Source organism: Cuculus canorus, chromosome 7, assembly GCF_017976375.1.
Source record: "Cuculus canorus isolate bCucCan1 chromosome 7, bCucCan1.pri, whole genome shotgun sequence".
NCBI classification, from domain to species: domain Eukaryota; kingdom Metazoa; phylum Chordata; class Aves; order Cuculiformes; family Cuculidae; genus Cuculus; species Cuculus canorus.
Window position 1 is genome coordinate 24,661,976 of NC_071407.1, and position 17,176 is coordinate 24,679,151.

The 17,176-nt window shown below is 46.7% G+C and overlaps 1 protein-coding gene across 6 annotated transcripts in view; it reads left to right on the forward strand.

Moving 5' to 3' along the window:
* Positions 1-2,786: 2,786 nt before the first annotated feature.
* Positions 2,787-17,176, forward strand: part of ZMIZ1 (zinc finger MIZ-type containing 1) — a 362,798-nt gene continuing 348,408 nt past the window's right edge. For 2 of the 6 annotated variants that reach the window (XM_054070993.1, XM_054070997.1), the window contains exon 1: positions 3,142-3,460. The gene's annotated coding sequence lies outside the window, so the exon portion shown is untranslated. Of the gene's footprint in view, positions 2,963-3,131; positions 3,461-17,176 lie in introns of those variants that run through there. The other 4 variants (XM_054070990.1, XM_054070994.1, XM_054070991.1 and 1 more) reach the window with 4 other exon arrangements.

The window sequence follows — 17,176 nt, forward strand, 5'->3', positions numbered from 1 at the left end:
AGGGTTGCAATAAAGACTTTTCAGAGCCCTCTCTTCTCCAAGTTGAACAACCCCAACTCAGCCTCTCTTCCCAGAGGTGTTCCAGGTTTTTTACTATTTCAATGGCCTTCTCTGGACTTGCTTTAACAGACCCATCTTCTTCCTGTGCTGAGGGCTCCACAAATGGATGCAGGACTCCTGATGAGGTCTCAGCAGAGCAGAGGGGGAGCATCTCCTCCCTTGCCCTGCTGGTCCCACTGCTTTCGATGCAGCCCAGGATACCGTTGGCTTTCACCACCCTCATCGAGAAGAATTCCTTCCTAATGTCTAATCTAAATCTTCCCCCTTTCAATTTAAAGCCATTCCCCCTTGCCCTATCACTCCATGCCCTTGCAAAAAGCCGCTCCCCAGCTCTCCTGTAGCCCATCAGTACTGGAAGCTGCTCTAAGGTCTCCCCAGAGCCCTCTCTTCTCCAGGCTGAACCACCCCAACTCTCAGCCTGTCCCCCGATGGGAGGTGCTCCAGCCCCCTGAGCATCTGTGTTTCCTTCTTTGGACCCGTTCCAACAGTTCTATATCCTTCGTTGAGGATTCCAGAAATGGACAGTGTTCAGGTGGGCTCTCAAGAGAGGAGTAGAGGGGGAGCAACTCCTCGCTAGCTTTGCTGGCCACGCTTCTTCTGACGCAGCCGAGGATGCGGTGGGGTTTCTAGGCTGTAAGGGCACGTTGCTGGCTGGCTGATAGGGAGCTTCCCAGGCCACGGGGATCGGTGGAGCTCTGGAAGGGGGGGCAGCGCCTTTAAGGGGGCGGCTTCGGCCTGCGGCGAGGGGCAGCCGTGCGCCTTTAAGGGGGTTTGGCAGCGCATTGTTCCCTGACGTCACGGCGGGCTGCGCGGAGCCGCCGCCGCTCTCAGACTCCTCTTTGTTACTCGGCGCTTCCCGGCTGGCACCGCCGGCCGCCCGCAAAACGCGGAGCCGGACCGCGGCTGGGGGGGGCGCTGCCCGGCCGCCCCCGCGGACTCTGTGTGTGTATATGGGCCTGGGGGGGCGCTGCCCGGCTGTCCCCGCGGGCTCTGTGTGTGTATATGGGGCTGGGGGGGCGCTGCCCGGCCGCCCCCGCGGGCTGTGTGCGTGTATGGGGCGGGGGGACAGCCGCTGAGGCGCTCCCGCTGGCTCGGGGTAACGGGGGGGGTGCTCCCTGGCCGCCCCCCGAGGGCTAGCGGCTGCCTTCACTCGGGTCATCCCTAGGCTGCAGCCCGTGCCGTACCCCCACCTTCTCCCTGGTCGCCCCCGGGGCTGCTGCCCCCTTCTCCCTCCCCGCCTCCAGGAACGCTGCCCCTTGCCTCCTCCCGCGCCCCTGGGTCTGCCGAGACTGCACCCCTCCCCTGCCACAGCGGTACCGGGGCTGCCCTCTTCTCCCTTCTCCCCTGCCGTTCCTGCACCCCGGACCAGCCCCCCCAGCACCAGCAGTACAGGAGCTGCCCCAGCGTTCCCCTGGTTGTCCCCGCCCTCCCAAGCACCTCCAGCGGTCCCCAGGATGCCCCTTCTAAGCGGTCCCGGCGCTACCCCTTCCCCATCCCCCGGGCTGCCTCGCCAGCGTTACCGAGGTGGGCTTGGCTGCCGCTCCGCCTCCTCGCTCGGGGCGGCGCTCCCACAGGGTCCCCCTGTCCCATCCCCTCCTCAAGGCGACGGAGGGGGGGGGGGGGGGGGCGTCTGGGAGCAGAGGGAAGAGTTGGTGGTGGGGAAGCCACGGAGGCGTCAGTTTGCAGAGCGGGGGAGCATGAACTGCCCCATGCGAATGGAGCCGTAAATCTGCGGGCGGGGGGAGAGCGCTCGGGGTTACCGATCGTGGATAGCGCGTTTAAAAAAAAATGGGGGGAAAAAGAAAAACCCTCCCCACGCTTCCCAAGCAATCCCGCATCCCCTTTAAAGTCCAGATCTTTCTCCTCCTCCGCCAAGAAGCCAATGCGAGTGGCGAGGAGCAGCGCAGTGCTGTTTAAATTGCTTATCTTAATTGCATAATCTAACAAGCCCCGTTGGAGCGGGGATGAATATATTAGGCTTATTAACAACTCATCATAAAATATTGATTGTCCTGGAAGTGTTTTATCAAGGGGAAGAGAAGTCGAGGGAGTTGTTTTTTAGCAGATTGGTGCTCGTCAGACAAGGATGGTTTCTTGTTATTTTCTCCCCTGGAAATCGGGCTGGATTTCCTGAAGGAGAAGAGGAGCAGAGAAAGCCCCACGCCCTATTGTTAGAGCTGAAGGAGAGGGGGTGTCTGCGTGCCCCCCCCTCTTCTTCGCAGCCGGCGGGGCCGCCTCCCTGTCCCGGTTTCCCCGGCTGCTCCCGGCTGGCGGGTGGGGACCCCCGGGAGAACCCCGCTCCTCCCCGGGTGACGGGACCTGCGGGTGGGGACCCCCGGGAGGCCCTCTCTCTGGGTAGTGGAATCTGCGGATGGGGACCCCCGGGCAGACCCCGCTCCTCTCTGGGTGGTGGGAGCTACGGGTGGGGGGACCCCCAGGAAGACCCTCCCTAGGTGATGGGAGCTGCCAGCGGGGACCCCCCAGGAAGCCCCCTGCCCTCCCCGGGTGGTGGCAGCCCCCAGGGTGGCGTTAACGGGGGCGTTTGAAGTGAAATACAGGCAGCAGCGGCAACTGGATGATCTTTAAGGTTCCTTCCAACCCAAAGCATTCTCTGTTCCCGTGCGATTCCCCGGTAGTTCCTCCCATTCCCTGTTTAAAAAAAAAAACCAACAAAAAAAAAAACAAAAACAAAATTCCCCCGTGCAGACGACACAGACGGAGACACCGCATGGTTCGGAGTCTGGCGGGTCCTGGGTGGTTTTCCCCTCTTTAATAACACAAAAATACCGAAGGGAGGATAGAGAACTCTCGTCCTGCTTTCGGTTTCCAGAGTGGAAGGGTTTCCGAGTGCCTGGCATTACAGGAAGACTCAAAACGCGAATCCCCGCCTTAAAAATACACTGTAAGACAATATTTGCGTTTTAACTCGTATCTAAGGGGTTTTAACTTTGTGTGATTTCGGAGGCTGGGTGCGGGGGGAGAGGGGAAAAAGAGAGGGCGAAGGAAAAGAACATCCCTGTAGGAGGCAGCTCCCTTTCAGATAGGAATCTGGGACAGATTTTGCCAGCAGCCACAAAGCATGGCCCTTTGGTAATAGAATAGCCAATGTAATTTGACACTTCAACTTGCTGTGCTCTCTGCTAGTTGATTCACTTACTCACCCACTAACATTGAGCTCCTTTTCACTGTCTGTGGGCAAGGGGAAAAAAAGGAGGGGGGAAGAGAGAAAGAAAGAAAAAGAGAAGCGAGGGTGAGGGAGAAGGAAGAGAAGGGGGATAAGAAAACAATTTATATATTTAAAAAATACGCGAGTACAGCTGCAAACCAGTTGGGGAGAGAGGATTTTGCCTGCTTTCTTCCTTGTTATTTTGCTGCTGCGAGGCTGCTTTGCGATCCGTAGGTAAGTTTTCGCGTCTATTTGCGCTCGCAGGGCAGGGGCTGCGCCTCGGCGGAGCAGAAACAATGGAGCGGCCACGCTGGGGGAAGAGGTGCACGGGGGGGTGGCTGGAAAAAAAAAACCCCAATAACGCCTATTTATTCTGCGAGAGGAGAAAAACGTAGAGACTTCTTAAAGGGGGAGGGCGGCGGGGAGGCGGCTCTACCCGGGAAATGCCCTTCGCGGGGGAAACCCGGGGCTCGGAGCGGCGAGGTGGAGGCAGGAGCAGCGGAAAAAGCACAAAGAGGGGTGTCAGGGGTTGGGGTGAAGGCTCTGGGGGCGAGCCGAGCCCCGCGGCTCGGGGTGTGCGTGCCCGGCCGCGCGTTCTCGGGCTTCGGGAGACGCGCGGGGGAGCTGGCGCTTGGGGTTCTTTTTTTTTTTTTTTTTCTTTTTTTTTTTTTTTTTTTTTCCCTCTCCAGGCTCTAGGAAGCTTTGCCTGGGTGTAAATTCCTCATGTCTGGGTTTCGAGAGGCAGTTGGGACCGGGGCCTCTCCGGCCAGGCAGGAGGAAGGCTCCCCCCCGCCTTCCCTTCTCTCTTTCCCCTCCCTCCTTCCCCCCCCCCGGTGCATCTGTCCAGGAAGCTGGAGGGGAGGGGGCCCTTTGTGCGAGGGGGAGGCTCTTCCAGGGGAGAGGGGGGGATGGCACTCAGTTAAAAGACACTTAAGGAATGTAAACATAAAAATAGGAGCCATCCAGCCACGCTTTTGCCCCCCCCACCGTGCCGCTCGGGATGGCTCCTAGCGGGAAGGAGTAAAGCAGCCTGAAAGCAAGGGCGGGGGGAGGAAGTTGGTGCTGTAGTCAGTTTTTTTTGGGGGGCTGTAAAACTTTGTTTTGCACGTGTGAAGTTTAATTTCGGTGCCGCCTCGGGAGGCGGATTGAGAGCAGAGCGGTGGGGAGGGAGGCTGGGGCGTTCTTTTTTCCTCCCTCCGCAGCGCATCCTGTGTTTTGGGATGGGGAAAGGCGGCAGGCAGCGTGACCCCTTCCTTTTCTTGGAAGTATTAAGGTTGGAAAAGACGTCTAAGAACATCCACCCGTTTGTCCGGGTCTGCTGGGGTCCTGCTCCAGAGCTGCACCAACGGGTACGGATTGCAGCGGGTTTATGGAGAGGGATGCCAACTCCGATTGAGTGTATTTTTGCCTTTCAGTTAATAACCTGCAAACGGCTTAATGGCTCTGGAGTGCCAGAGGAATTGGTTTTTCTGCATTTACTTCAGCAGGCCTGAGCAGGAGCTGCTGTTCCGGCTGCTTCTTTCAGTGCATTGACATGGGAGAAGAGGATTTAACTTGGCAGCCTGAACAAATGCTCTATCAAAGGTTTCCTAAGAGACAGGAGGAGAGCCGGGGAGATGAATGACCTGGGGTAGTTTTAGGGTGCTACCTATGCAAGTGTTCTTTTAAATATGAAATGGCCATTTAGGGCTCTGAATAAACCCGAGCATCAGAAAGGCGGCAGGCTTATAAAAATCTAAAAGGGCCAAAGCCCATTAATGCTGTGGCGAAGCTTTGGCTCCCAGCTTTGGTTGAGTAGTTCCAAGTGCCTTGAAGTGCCAAAGCTTTTAAGGAATCTTGAGCAACAGCTTCTCTCTTGCTGCAAGATGGACCTTGGCCTTGTGCACTGGGAGGTTAATGGTGCAGCCTCTCCTTCCTGGCCAGGGAGCCAAGGCATAAAGGCACCAGGGAGCGAAGGATAAGGGCATCGGAGATAACCGGGAGGTGAAGCAAAACTGGGAGGGAGAGGGGACGCAAAAGAGTGAGCCCTGCGCCGGGATGTGCAGCCAAAACCTCTTACTGGTGGGAACCAGTCGTGATCCTGGGGCACTAACATGCTGCAGTGGCACAACTCTTAACTCCATAGTACCAGCACCAGCAGAAAAGTTTCACGGAGAAATGTAAGGAAACTAAACAGTACTGATGGTCTTTGGGAGAAGGATCCCTCCAACAAAACACAATTGGTCTCAAAACCTCCACTTCCTTCTTTTGGCTGGGGGAAACGCATTGTGGCATCAATCTTCTTTTGGCGGGGCCTGGCGCAGGTCTCTGAATGCCAGAAGACTTGCTGTGACCTTTTTCTGCTCAAGTTGAGGATGTTGAAACACCAGCCACCAGACAAAAGAGACATTGAAAGCCAGATCTGCAATGGAGCACGTGTGACTTTGAGGCTAGTTGAACGCATTTGGGGACTGTTTTCCTCGGAGTTTGGGGTTGGGGGGAGGAGAAAGAAAAGGTTGTTTATCTTCAAAGTGAGCCTGTGGAAAACATGACTTGAAATCCTCCGAATATCCCACAGTCAAGAATCTTTCTTCTTTTTATCTCTACTTTTAAAATCTCTTCTTAAAATGTCTTGATTCCTACTTTGTAACTTGTGTATCTATAATTGCAAAATTACAAGAATACTTTTCTCTATGGGTGTGATGAAGAATTTTGCAGAATTTCCCACATTAAAAAGAAAAAGGCTTTTCTTAAAAAAAAAAAAAAGTCTATAGGATTACATTTTAAAACAATGAAAAACTTCCTGGGATTTAATTGCTAGATTGATTTTTATCTACTTGGGCTAACTCTGCCTCAGAAGGTGGCTATTGGAAAGATTATTCTGTAAATTGTGATTAAAATTTACTTTGGGCTCTCAGAATTTAAAAAGAACAGCCTTGGGACCAGTCAATATAGGTATCTAACCTGCCAGTGGCGTTCATGTCAAGGTGGACAGATGCTTTTATTGTTTACATTGTTTATGGTCCACAATACCTTAAATAAACGTTGATCATGATTAGAAACAATAATTGAGTCTGTGGCAAAGGATCAATGGAAACTTTGTTTCAGGAAAGAAGTCAGTTGCTGTGTATACATACAGAGAGTGTTTTGTGCTGTCGGAGATGAAATAGAACTGTGATCTTAATGCAGTGAACAATTCTGATTTTAGTATATTTTAAGAAACCCACAGAAGAGAATAGATCAGTTTCTGCATCATGTGAAAGATTTGTCCTCATCAGCAGTGGTTATGAGGGGTGGAAAGGAGAGGAGGCTTTTTAGTGCATTTCCATTCATAACTTTCCTTGGCAGTTACTTGTCCTTTACCCCAAATCTCTTCCACTTTCATAGACTCCAAAGGTTTTGTGTTGACTAACACCCAACCCCCTGCCCTCCCCCAAAAGAAACCAACCCCCCACCCACACCAACAAACTCTCATGGATGGCAGTTTCGTCACTGATACTATAGTTAGAGACAATGTTGGCTGTTTTTTAGCCATTTGATGTTTGTACTAGCAGCCTGGAAAGCCTGGTTTCTCTCCTGAAAAGGAAGAAAAATAGATCCCAGAAAGGAAACAAAGTTGGAATTCCTTTTGCCTTCTGCAATGTTGTTGATAAGCTTCGGGATAATGGGGATCCAGCCTTTTTCCAGTTGCAGGGAAGATAATGTGACTATGGGAGATGGGCGCGGTGGCTGGCCAGGAGCTGGTGGTGCCTCCCGTGCTGCTGTAACAACGTGGGTGATCGAATGCTGCGGAGGCAGGGAGCTGGGATTGTTATGGCTTTACCTGGGAAGCCTGTTTCTCATAAATAAGTAGGACTGCAGTTAATGCCTGCGGTAACAAATTTGACCACTGTGCAATTGGCTGATTTGTTCACTCCTAGTTAGGCCAATTTTTGTGAAATCCTATCCTGTATTACAGCAAAGCGGTGAGAATATTGCTGAAGAGTTGAGAGTTGATTTGTGCTTGTTCTTGTCAACTGAATTTTGTGGGTCGAAGAACACAAATCCTCTTTATCCGCTTAGATGTGTTTTATGGGAAAGCACAGGGAACAGTGCATAAGTACAGACCACCATGGGTGGGTGCTGATCTACCTCCTGCTCGGGTAGTTATGTTCTCCTTTTGCTGAATTTAGGTGTAGGTAAGATTTTCTACTGATGATATGATGAGGCTGTTAGTGGTATTGTAAGTCTTTTCTGCTTTAAAATCTTATCTTAAACCTTAGAAGTTTATAAATTGAAATGTTGTATTGTCATATTTTTTTTCTTCACTTCTTTTTCTGAAAGCAAAAACTTCTTACGTAGCCACTCTCAAATATCCTTATTTCCATTGGTTTCACATGATCATTAGCATTCAGCTTAGTTAACATTAGAATATTTTAAAGGTGATATAGCCTGCAAGAGAAATGTCCAGGCAATGGGTTGCAATGGATCTCCACGGCTCGACTGTTGGAGGCAGTAGTGTATTATGAGAATAGAAGATGGTCTTACACTTGTTAAGTGTTATTTTTGGTTCCAGCAGTTCAAGATACTTTGAAGTTTACATTGTATGTGAAGGTGAGGTTTGGTGGCTTCAGTGAGGTGCCTTTACCCTTCTGTTTATGGAGCAGGGCAAATATGTATGTGTATTATGTATCTAGCAGGAAAAGTAAAGTTGTTCTTAGGCAGACAAAATCACATTCCATCTAATTTCTCCTGTAAGTGTCAACAGAAATTAACCTACTCCATAGGGTGTGACTAATTTTTAAAAGAACCTGCTCTTCTGGAGGCCCACATTGACAATGACTTGATCTAGGCCACCTGTAGGTCCCTTCTGTTACTTGTAGTTTTTAGACCTGTAGGAGGGAATAGAAGAATTAGTACTCCAGTGTTGAATCCTGGAACAGTCAAACACAGTCCCTCACAACACGGAAGGGATGATGGTGGACGGTATTTCAAAATAAAGCTTAGGATCTAATGAAATATCTAAGTGCAAAAAAAGACTTCCGTCCTTTCCATAGATAATACAATAAATTGAGCTGTTTTGTATTTGTCTAGTGTAATATTGAGGTAGTCACATCCGAGCTATGATGTTAACATTCCACTAAGATAAATGTGGGAAGAGTATCCCTTGGTTGGTAGTCCAGCATTTGTTTTGACTCTACAGAGTAGCTCTGAATTGATTCCCAGAGTGAAGTGGGGAAGGCTGTTGGCTCAACATGGAGGGGAAGGGAGGAAAAGAAATCGCTCAAAACCCATTAATATGCACGCTGCTACAGACCTGTGGAAATGTCATGAAACTGTGGATTTGGATTGTGCCTGCTGCTCGTCGTTTGATATTTAATTGTTTTTTTCTTTTGTTCCTTGACTTAATGTCAGAGTGGTAGAGAGCTGGTATATGAAACCAATGTCTTTATGCTGAGGCATCCTTCTCTAGCCTTATGAAACATCCCCAGGTGATTGTCTGCCTGTCTGATCCATAGGTAGTGTGGTTATCCTCTCCTTGTAGAGCCATATTCCAGTTTCTTGGTAGTCTACATTGGCTGCAAGTGCTGAGAGACTTTGGTTGCTGTGAGTATTTTTATTGCCAGAGGAAAGCGGTACTGCCATGTATCTGACTTCAGAAATGGGGAAAAAACTTTAACCTGATGTGTATATGTCATCAAAGATAGTGTGAGAATGGAAGCCACAGACTTTGTGCATCTGATAGCGTCACGCAAAACCAGCATGGGAGTTGTCTGTCGTCTTCATTTGGTGGCCTTCAAATGTTTCTTGTTCTGGTGTTCTAAACTCTGTGTCCAGTAAGTGGTAGGCTCTTCTGGTGACTTATTTTAGAAGTGAGTCTGTTGAGGGCAGCATAAACTGGAGATTACTAACTGGTTTATCTAATGTACAAATGCACATAATCTCTGCCCTGCTCATCTTGTAGCTCTTTGTACCCATAAAAGATCGTTTGCTGTCTTTGCTGATTAGGTTCAAACATACATGCTTGAGAAGTAGGAGAAAAAGAAATACATTGACAACAAGTTTGTATTGTCTTTGGATTTCTTTTAAGGTATTATTCGTTTGAGGCTGCAGAGCTGCAGTGACTGACCAGCTGGCAAAGCAAATGGTATCAGTCTCTTGGAGATTTCTAGATAGTCTCATAACTAATCAGACGGGTTTATTTATTGGGGCTGCAGTGACATAGATATATGACAGAATGGTAGGGCCTTCAATTGGCCATTTAGTAGCAAAAACAGTTCCCTTGATGAATATCTGCCTGCTTCTTGGCTGTATTCCTGATTCCCTCTGAGAACAGCAAAGCCTTTTAGGCTACCCTGAAATACACACCTCCTGCATCTCCATCAGTAAATTCTGAAGTGCAGGTTTCCTTTCCTCTCTTGTTTTCAGATGCCTGTTTCAAAAAAAGATGAACTGATTGAATACGGGCTCAGTGTGGGATGGGAGCATCAGTGCAGGGCAGTGCTGAGTCTGACTTGCTGCTGGGCACCTGGCATTTGAGAATTTGAAATTGGACTTACCTGGAGATCACCTGGTCTCATGCTGATAATTAGAAGGAGGGAGGGGATGTTCCCTAGTCAGGTCATGATTTCTTACTTGCCAAAGGTAGAAATCATCTTAAGCTTGGAAGGCTTCTTACAGCTTTTGTTCAGCGTATCATTGAAGCTCAGCCCCATCCCCTACGATATCCTCTGTCCAACAACCACCTGGGGGATACTTGTTCATCCTTCAGCTCAAAGGCTACTGTCTGCCTTTTGATTATTTTAGAAATGTGAGAGTGTGACAGGGTTGGGGGAACGCACCGTAGAAGAGTTGAGTGACATGAGGAAAGGCTCGGAGTTGCAGGGCTGCCACTCTTCCAACTACAGCCCCTTTCTCAAGTAAGCAAGAGAAGCTTGCCATCATGCCCTCTTGCTTTCCCAGTGCCTGTTTTGAGCGGTATGTCTGTTTGTGCAGCCAGAAGCCCTGTAGATGGTTTGAAAAGAAGAAATACCTTGCATATCGTCACTTTAACATAAACTTTAGGCTTCCTTAGCGTTGCATGTATCTCTGAGATTTTGGCTGTTGCACATTAAAAAAACCCCAAACTTATCCATCCAAAAATTTAATTAGAAAACACTTCTACTTAAAATATATTGCAGAAATACAGGTTGCTGCACTTGGAAAACAAGCACTGTTGCTTTTTTGTTTAAAAAATGTACCATATTCATAGGTCAAGGGAAGAGCCATTTGGTTATCTCCCTACTCCTTCCCCCTCTTCCCCCCCAAAAAAAGGCAGAGGAAAAGCTTTAAAAAGTGGTTTCAGAGACTCCATTGACATTGAATTCTCGGAAGAGCAGTTTGTTTATATGTCTGTCTATATACGAAAGAGCGAAAGGTTTATTATCCCTCAGGTTTGCAGGGGGGAGGAAGAATAATGCGGTTGTCAGGCAGTCCACCCAATCTCTTGGTGTCCTTCTTGTAAATTCTGTGTTTGTTTAATGCTTATAACCCTTTCCCAGCAGTGGGATTGCAGAAGTTAACTTGTTTACAGACTGTATATGGCTTATGTTGGCCTTCCTCACAGCAACCCAATGTTTTCTCCAAGCTGTTTCAAAGAAACCTTTTCTTTCCTCCTCTGCTTAGCACAGGTTGATGTACTTTGCATTTGATTAAACAACTTCTTTTTAAAATACTGGAATGCTTTTTCTAAAAAGACTCCATGCCATTGAGCTGTTGTCCTGCAAATGCCTCTGGGATCTACCTGCATGTTTGGTTTGCTATTTCTCTGTGCTTTCAAATCTATGAAGCCCCACCTTGCCACTGAGATGTAGGTGCTCTCAGTTTCACGGAAAATCAAGACACAGAGTTGCGGTTGGGTACCTCTGTGAAAATGCAGGTAGCAATAGAAAGTGGACTCAATGTGTGGTGAAATCACAAGACTGTTTATTAACTAGTGGTGTGCTTCATCTCATTTGCAGGCCTTTCTTGCTGTTAAGAGATCTACTCTGATAGGTCTCGCCTGGTGACACTTAAAGCAGCTATCAAGCGTTCTTTAAGAAGTTTGTTTTGGGACCTATGCTTCCATCTTTTCCTGCCCTTCTCAATTATGAGAGTTCTCCCCAGATTTCCATCACTGTTTTAAGGAGTATTGGGTTGCAGTCCAGCTGGAGTTTGATATCATTACACATGGGAGCCTATTAGCTTTCCAACTGAAAAGAGTAGCTTTGACTCTTGGCACTGTAAAACTCTTGACATCTCACACATTAAAATCATAACAGTGTTATGTAAGGAGAAGTTATTTTGGGTCACGAGTGGAGCTTTCTAAAACTTAGTTAAAGCATTCTTGCGAGTTAAAATGTTTGGGCTCATGTCCTCTTCACATAGCTTTTTGGCGGTGAAAGTGTTTGGGTAGTGTGTCCTTCCCCAGTCACCTGCACCCTCCTTTGCTCAGGCTGCAATGCTGGCTCTGAACCTGCTTCAGCCACTGCAATTCATGCTGCTACAGGGACCTTCAAGGGGGAAGGCTCAGCCTTGCTCAGCACTGGCTTTCCCCTCTTTGCTGCTTTTGGGGTGGCATTGGGATGAGAAGCTGGGGGCTCTGACCCAGCTGCTCCAGGCTCTGTGACAGCATCTGTGTGGGGACAGGAGTTGTGTGGGAAGGTGGATACCCAGAGGGGCTCTAAAACCTGGATAAAAAAGTCCTACCTTTGCAGTGCTTGTTTATGTGTAACTCGGGAGTCAGGTTTTCATTTGGCCTTGTTACTCTTTACCAAAGGACAAGTAAAACTGTGACAGCAGTTGCTGGTGACCAGCAGGTTGGCAGAGTGCAAAATAAATCTGAAGAACCTTTCAGATGTTTGTTAAATAGCAAATGCTTTCAATAATCAACACTTAATCCTGGTGTTTAGCAAAGATATAACTTGCACATGAAAGATGCCATACTTTGACTTGTCTGAGCCATATAAATGCACCCCTTTGAGACCAAACCTTGCACGCCAAGTGGTCCTCGGGTATGAATTACAAATAAAGGGAAGACCATGCAGACCTTGTTTATGCTTCAGAAGGAATTGGCAACAGGACATGAGATAAATGTTTTAAAACTATCACATGAGATCGCTGTGTCCTCCAAGGTCTGTGCAGCGGGGAGTGCACTAATAGGATCAGTAAAGTTGTGAAGAGCAGAAAGGTCCCCCCAGGGTGTTGACCAGATGATGCTCTGCACTGCACAGGCTTGGATGAGGCGGTGGCTCTTTCCACAGAGGCTTTGCAAAGGACAGTGCTGCAGACAGTTAGCAGTTCAGACCCTTTTTGATGATCATGGGTTCTGAAAGTATTTGCAGTTGTTTTTATGATACTTGTAATCATGGCAGATTGTTCTTTGTAATGTAATCAGTGCCTGGGAGGTGTGGGGTCTGCAGGGGAGCGGAGGAGGAGGAGAAGGCTGGAAGGTTCAGAGCTTGGATTTGAAGAATTGGTTGGAGGGAAGCAGATGGGCACTTTAACTTCAGGACTGTGCTTGTGTTATCCTTAAACAAAATATCAAAGTTGTTTTGTCCCTAAATAAATAGGAAAAAAAATGTGAAATTTAGGATCGCTCTGTTGAAATGCCTTTTGGTAACTAATTGATGGTTTGAGGGTCCTTTTTGAAGAGTTTAGCACGTTTCCTCTTAGCTAACCCAGAGCATAACCACTCCCACGGAGCGGTGGCTGATATGCTGGGCTTAGTGTGCTGCTTTATAACCTTCGGGATATCCGTCTCCAGTGCTACGCTTGGCTGTGATGAGTCTTCCCAGGCCCAATGTGACACTGGACCGGTACACCTAGCACAGCTCTTGTCTGTGCCCTGTAGCTGGGAGCACTGGACATTTGTGGGTAAACATGAATGAGCTGAAATAAGGAGTAAAGTAGTTGATAGTCAGGCTGCTATTGTGCCCAGCTCTGCCATGGTGACTAAGACGGCGTGATGGTTTCCTTATTGGCCACCATCTGTCTGCTCCTGGCTGGCGGCTCTTGGCCAGCGCTCAGCCTTCGCGAGCAGAGACCAGTGTGGTCCCTGCACAGCACATAGTGCAGGGAGTTTTGGGTAGGGACAAAGAAGAGGAGGATGCCTAGTAGGTTTCTGGTCACAGTTGTATGATAGTTGTCATTAGATTTGTTTAATCACTTTAAAATGTAAAAATTAAAAATTCTGAGACAGCATTTTCACTGTTTGCTGACAGTTTCTGCATCCTAAATGCATGTGTAAATTATTTATTTGATGAACTTTTAGCAAAACCTTCTGGGAAGGAGTGTCTTGAACCAGTGCCTGTTTTTAGAATCCTAGTGTTTTGAAAATTTCCACGAAACTTCTGCTTTTGACAGTTTTATGGTGTCGTATGATTTGAAGTTCAGATTTAAAACTTTAGGTTTGGTCACCTAAAAAACCCAGCATGTCAGTGTAGAGTCTTAGCCCTTTGTCAGACATTGCAGCTCAATGCCTTTTTCTCAACAGACAAGTATAAATAAAAAATACTTGAAATGTTGCCAGCATCTTGCCCTAGCAACATCCCAATGTATTAAATCATAAAATGAAGAAGCATAGTACGTATCTCCCGTCATATGAAAAATATACTTTTAAGTATATCTTTGCTCTGTTCTGCTCCTCAGTGTTCATGAATTTGTTCCATTTCATTGTAGAAACTGGTAGCTGACTTTACCTGATAAACTAGATATAGAAGAAACAGAAGCCTGGGGAGTTAAGCTCCCCTTTTCACTATTACACCAGACTTAAGCATAACTTGTAGGAAATGAAAGAAGAATGCACATACACTAGCCTGGCTGCTTTGTTTAATAAGGATAAACTACCCAAAAGAAGCACTAAAGAGGCAGGAATCCTCTGGCAGTTGATCTATTTGTGTTTTTAATGTGGAATATTTTTAGCCTGAGATACAAAAATACATACTTTTGTATCCAAAGAGACTGTTGTTTCCATTTATTTTAAAATCCTGGATGGGAAACAAGACGTTAGACCTATTATAATACAACCCCGTAATTAACATATATTGGCCTGCCTCTGCCAAGGCTTTCCGATGAGTAATGTGAGTTGCACAAGGAGAGGAGTCAGGTTGTTTGTCAGGGAAGAACCATACATCCACGCCTGAGTGATCAGGTCCTAAAGACATCATCCGAGGAGAGGGTTGGAATGTGTGTTTGAATTAAAGAGCAGTTATAGTTTAAAGGTTCTCTTGGCCGTCCTAGGTTTGGGGTTGGTTGCCAGTGAAGTGTTCTCATTGCTAGTGAAGTGTTCTCTTGTCCAGTTTTAAGAAAAATGGGATGATGAAATGGATCTGTTAGAGCGAGTCTAGAGGAGGCTACGAAGATGATCTGAGGGCAAAACCAGAAAAAACCTTTTTCTACAGAAAAGCTGGGGAGGGGCTCTTGGTAAGGGAGTGCGGGGGTGGGGGGGTGTCGGGCTAGAATGAGAGGGAATGGCATTCAGCTGGAAGAGGGGAAATGGAGATGAGATTAGGGAGAAATGTTTTCCTGTGAGGGTGGTGAGGTGTTGGTCCCAGGCTGCCCCATCACTGGAGAAAGTGTTCAAGGCCAGATCGGATGGGGCTTTAAGCACCCTTATCCATTGGAAGGTGTCCTGTCTATGTCAGGTGGGTTGGAAGTGGATGGGCTTTAAGATCCCTTCTGACCTTCTATGATTGATTGAGGAAACTTCATGTGTTTGGTTGTATAGAAGTTTTGTGTGTTGTAGTTGTTAAGAGGATGGGTTTTGTTTGTTTGTTTCATTTGTTTTATTTGTTTTTAAATTGTCAAATTCCTGAGTGGCTGGAGTGAGGAATCTCAAGGATGGATCAACAGGAATGGATCCTCTGTCTCTTTCAGAGACATCTGTGCATTGCAGTCACACCAGGTGAGTGCCAGGTTGCTGGATCCAGGTTTTCCATTTAGGTGACCTTTCAGAACAGAGGAGTGGATTCACGTAGTTAAACTGAATATGTTTCCTCTATGATCAAAGGTTCCACCCAGATATGCACATTCTGTGGTCACGTGTAGGAAGGGAGGGTGGGGCCAGAGTAAAAGCTGAGGTGAAAAGTAGTTTAAAAAAAGTAAAAGCATAGGCAAGTTCAGCTTTTGCCTAGTGGATTTCTTTTTTTTTCCTAATGAAATGCATATGACCATTTCAGATCTATTATCCTAATAAATTTTATGGGAGGATAAATATACCGTTTGTGGATTTAAATGACTGAAATGTATCCTCAGAGTAGTTTGAAGGTCATACGTTCTTGGTCTCTCAAATGTGCTCCAATTAGTGTTCTATTTAAAAGCAGAATTTGTTTCTTAATCTGAAAGCAGGTTAAGGCTGTTGCACACCAACTAATGGTTTAACGTGGGCTCACAACTAGTGACTGCTCACTTCTGTGGTTCTCTCCGTGTGACCCCATCATCTTGGTTGGAGGGACTGGAACATAAAGAGATAACAGGATTAATGAGTATCTTTATACATTGCAAGTATTAACTTCCAGACACCAGAGGTTCTTCAGTGCTTTATCATGGCAGAGTAAAATGCGTCACCATTTTTTCCTTTTAGAGGTTATGTGTTTAATTTGCAGTTTGTATTTTGACACTATCTGTTCAGCTATAAATAAAGCTTGATTGTGACACTGATGGCCTTCGGGCTACCTTGTAGTTGTAAATTCACAATTGTTGGTTTGCTTTGAGTGCCATTTTCAAGCTGTGCAACGTGGATGGTGTTGATGAAAAGAACTTAGAATGAGTACAGTGGGTGTTGGTGCTTAAAGTACTGATTAGACTGTTTTAAGATTGCCTGTATTATATTTGGGCACCAGAAGCCACTACTATAGAATAATTTAAAATAATATACTTAGATTCTTTTGCAAAATCTGTCTTCTGAGGTGTATTTAGGGTTCATATTTTCAAGTTTCATCCTGAATCCTGAGCACTAGAAACTCATTGAATAAACAGAGATGCTGTTATTAATCAGTTGACTTAAGGAGTTGGAGACTTAGCCTAATACTACTTTCATGTGTATGCTTTGCTCCAAAACTCATTTTCCCTTTCTGTTGCACTTTCATGCTATGTCCCATGCTGGTGTGTCCGATTTGCACCTGGAGGCTATGGACCCCCTTTCAAAGCAGGGTGATGTAATTGGTCATCATGCTTAGTAACACTGCTTGCCTGTGTTTTGAATCATTCAGCATCTTGTGGCTCCCCCAGAAGTTGAGTAAAGAACTGCAGTGGGTCAGAAGATTTGCTACTTCTTAATGTTTAGAAACCATGTCTTTTAAGTGGAATTGTTGGATGTAAAAACCCTTTCCCGTTCCACTGCTGTTGTTATAAAACAGGCAGATTCAGCGGATTTTTAGGAGATGCTGGAAAACCTGGCTAGTATAAGGGGAAAATAGCTGGCTGAGAAAATATGTGGTGAGAAAGGTGTAGCTAGATTTACTGCTTTGTTGACATTTTGGCCACAGAAAGTGGAATTCTTGAATTTATGGTAATGTATTTAATGTGTATTCAGATACCTGTCCAAAGGCTTTGTGATCACTGGGTACTATTTTTATCTTCATTTATAAATCAGCAGGTGTTCACAGGGCTATTGGACATCCGTCCTTTTGAGGTATTTCTGACTAAACGTTTCTGGCTGTCATAATTTCAGTTGGTCAGGTCCCCATTAATTGCTGCATTCTGTGCAGTTGTTCTAACATTTAAATACTGCCTGCAAGTAGGTTTGATTAAAATTACATCTCTAGGTGCACACTAAATACCTTTGATACCTCACCTACGAACAAGTGTAAGATGGTTGGTGAGAATGACAGCTGCAGGCAATAAATGAGGACCGTAATAGAAGTCTCAATGCTGGGGAGAACATCATAAATCATGAGGTGAGAGCAGTGTGTGTGCTGACAAATTGGTAAGCAGCTGCAAACAGCATTTTCCAGGTAAGAATTATTGTGCTCG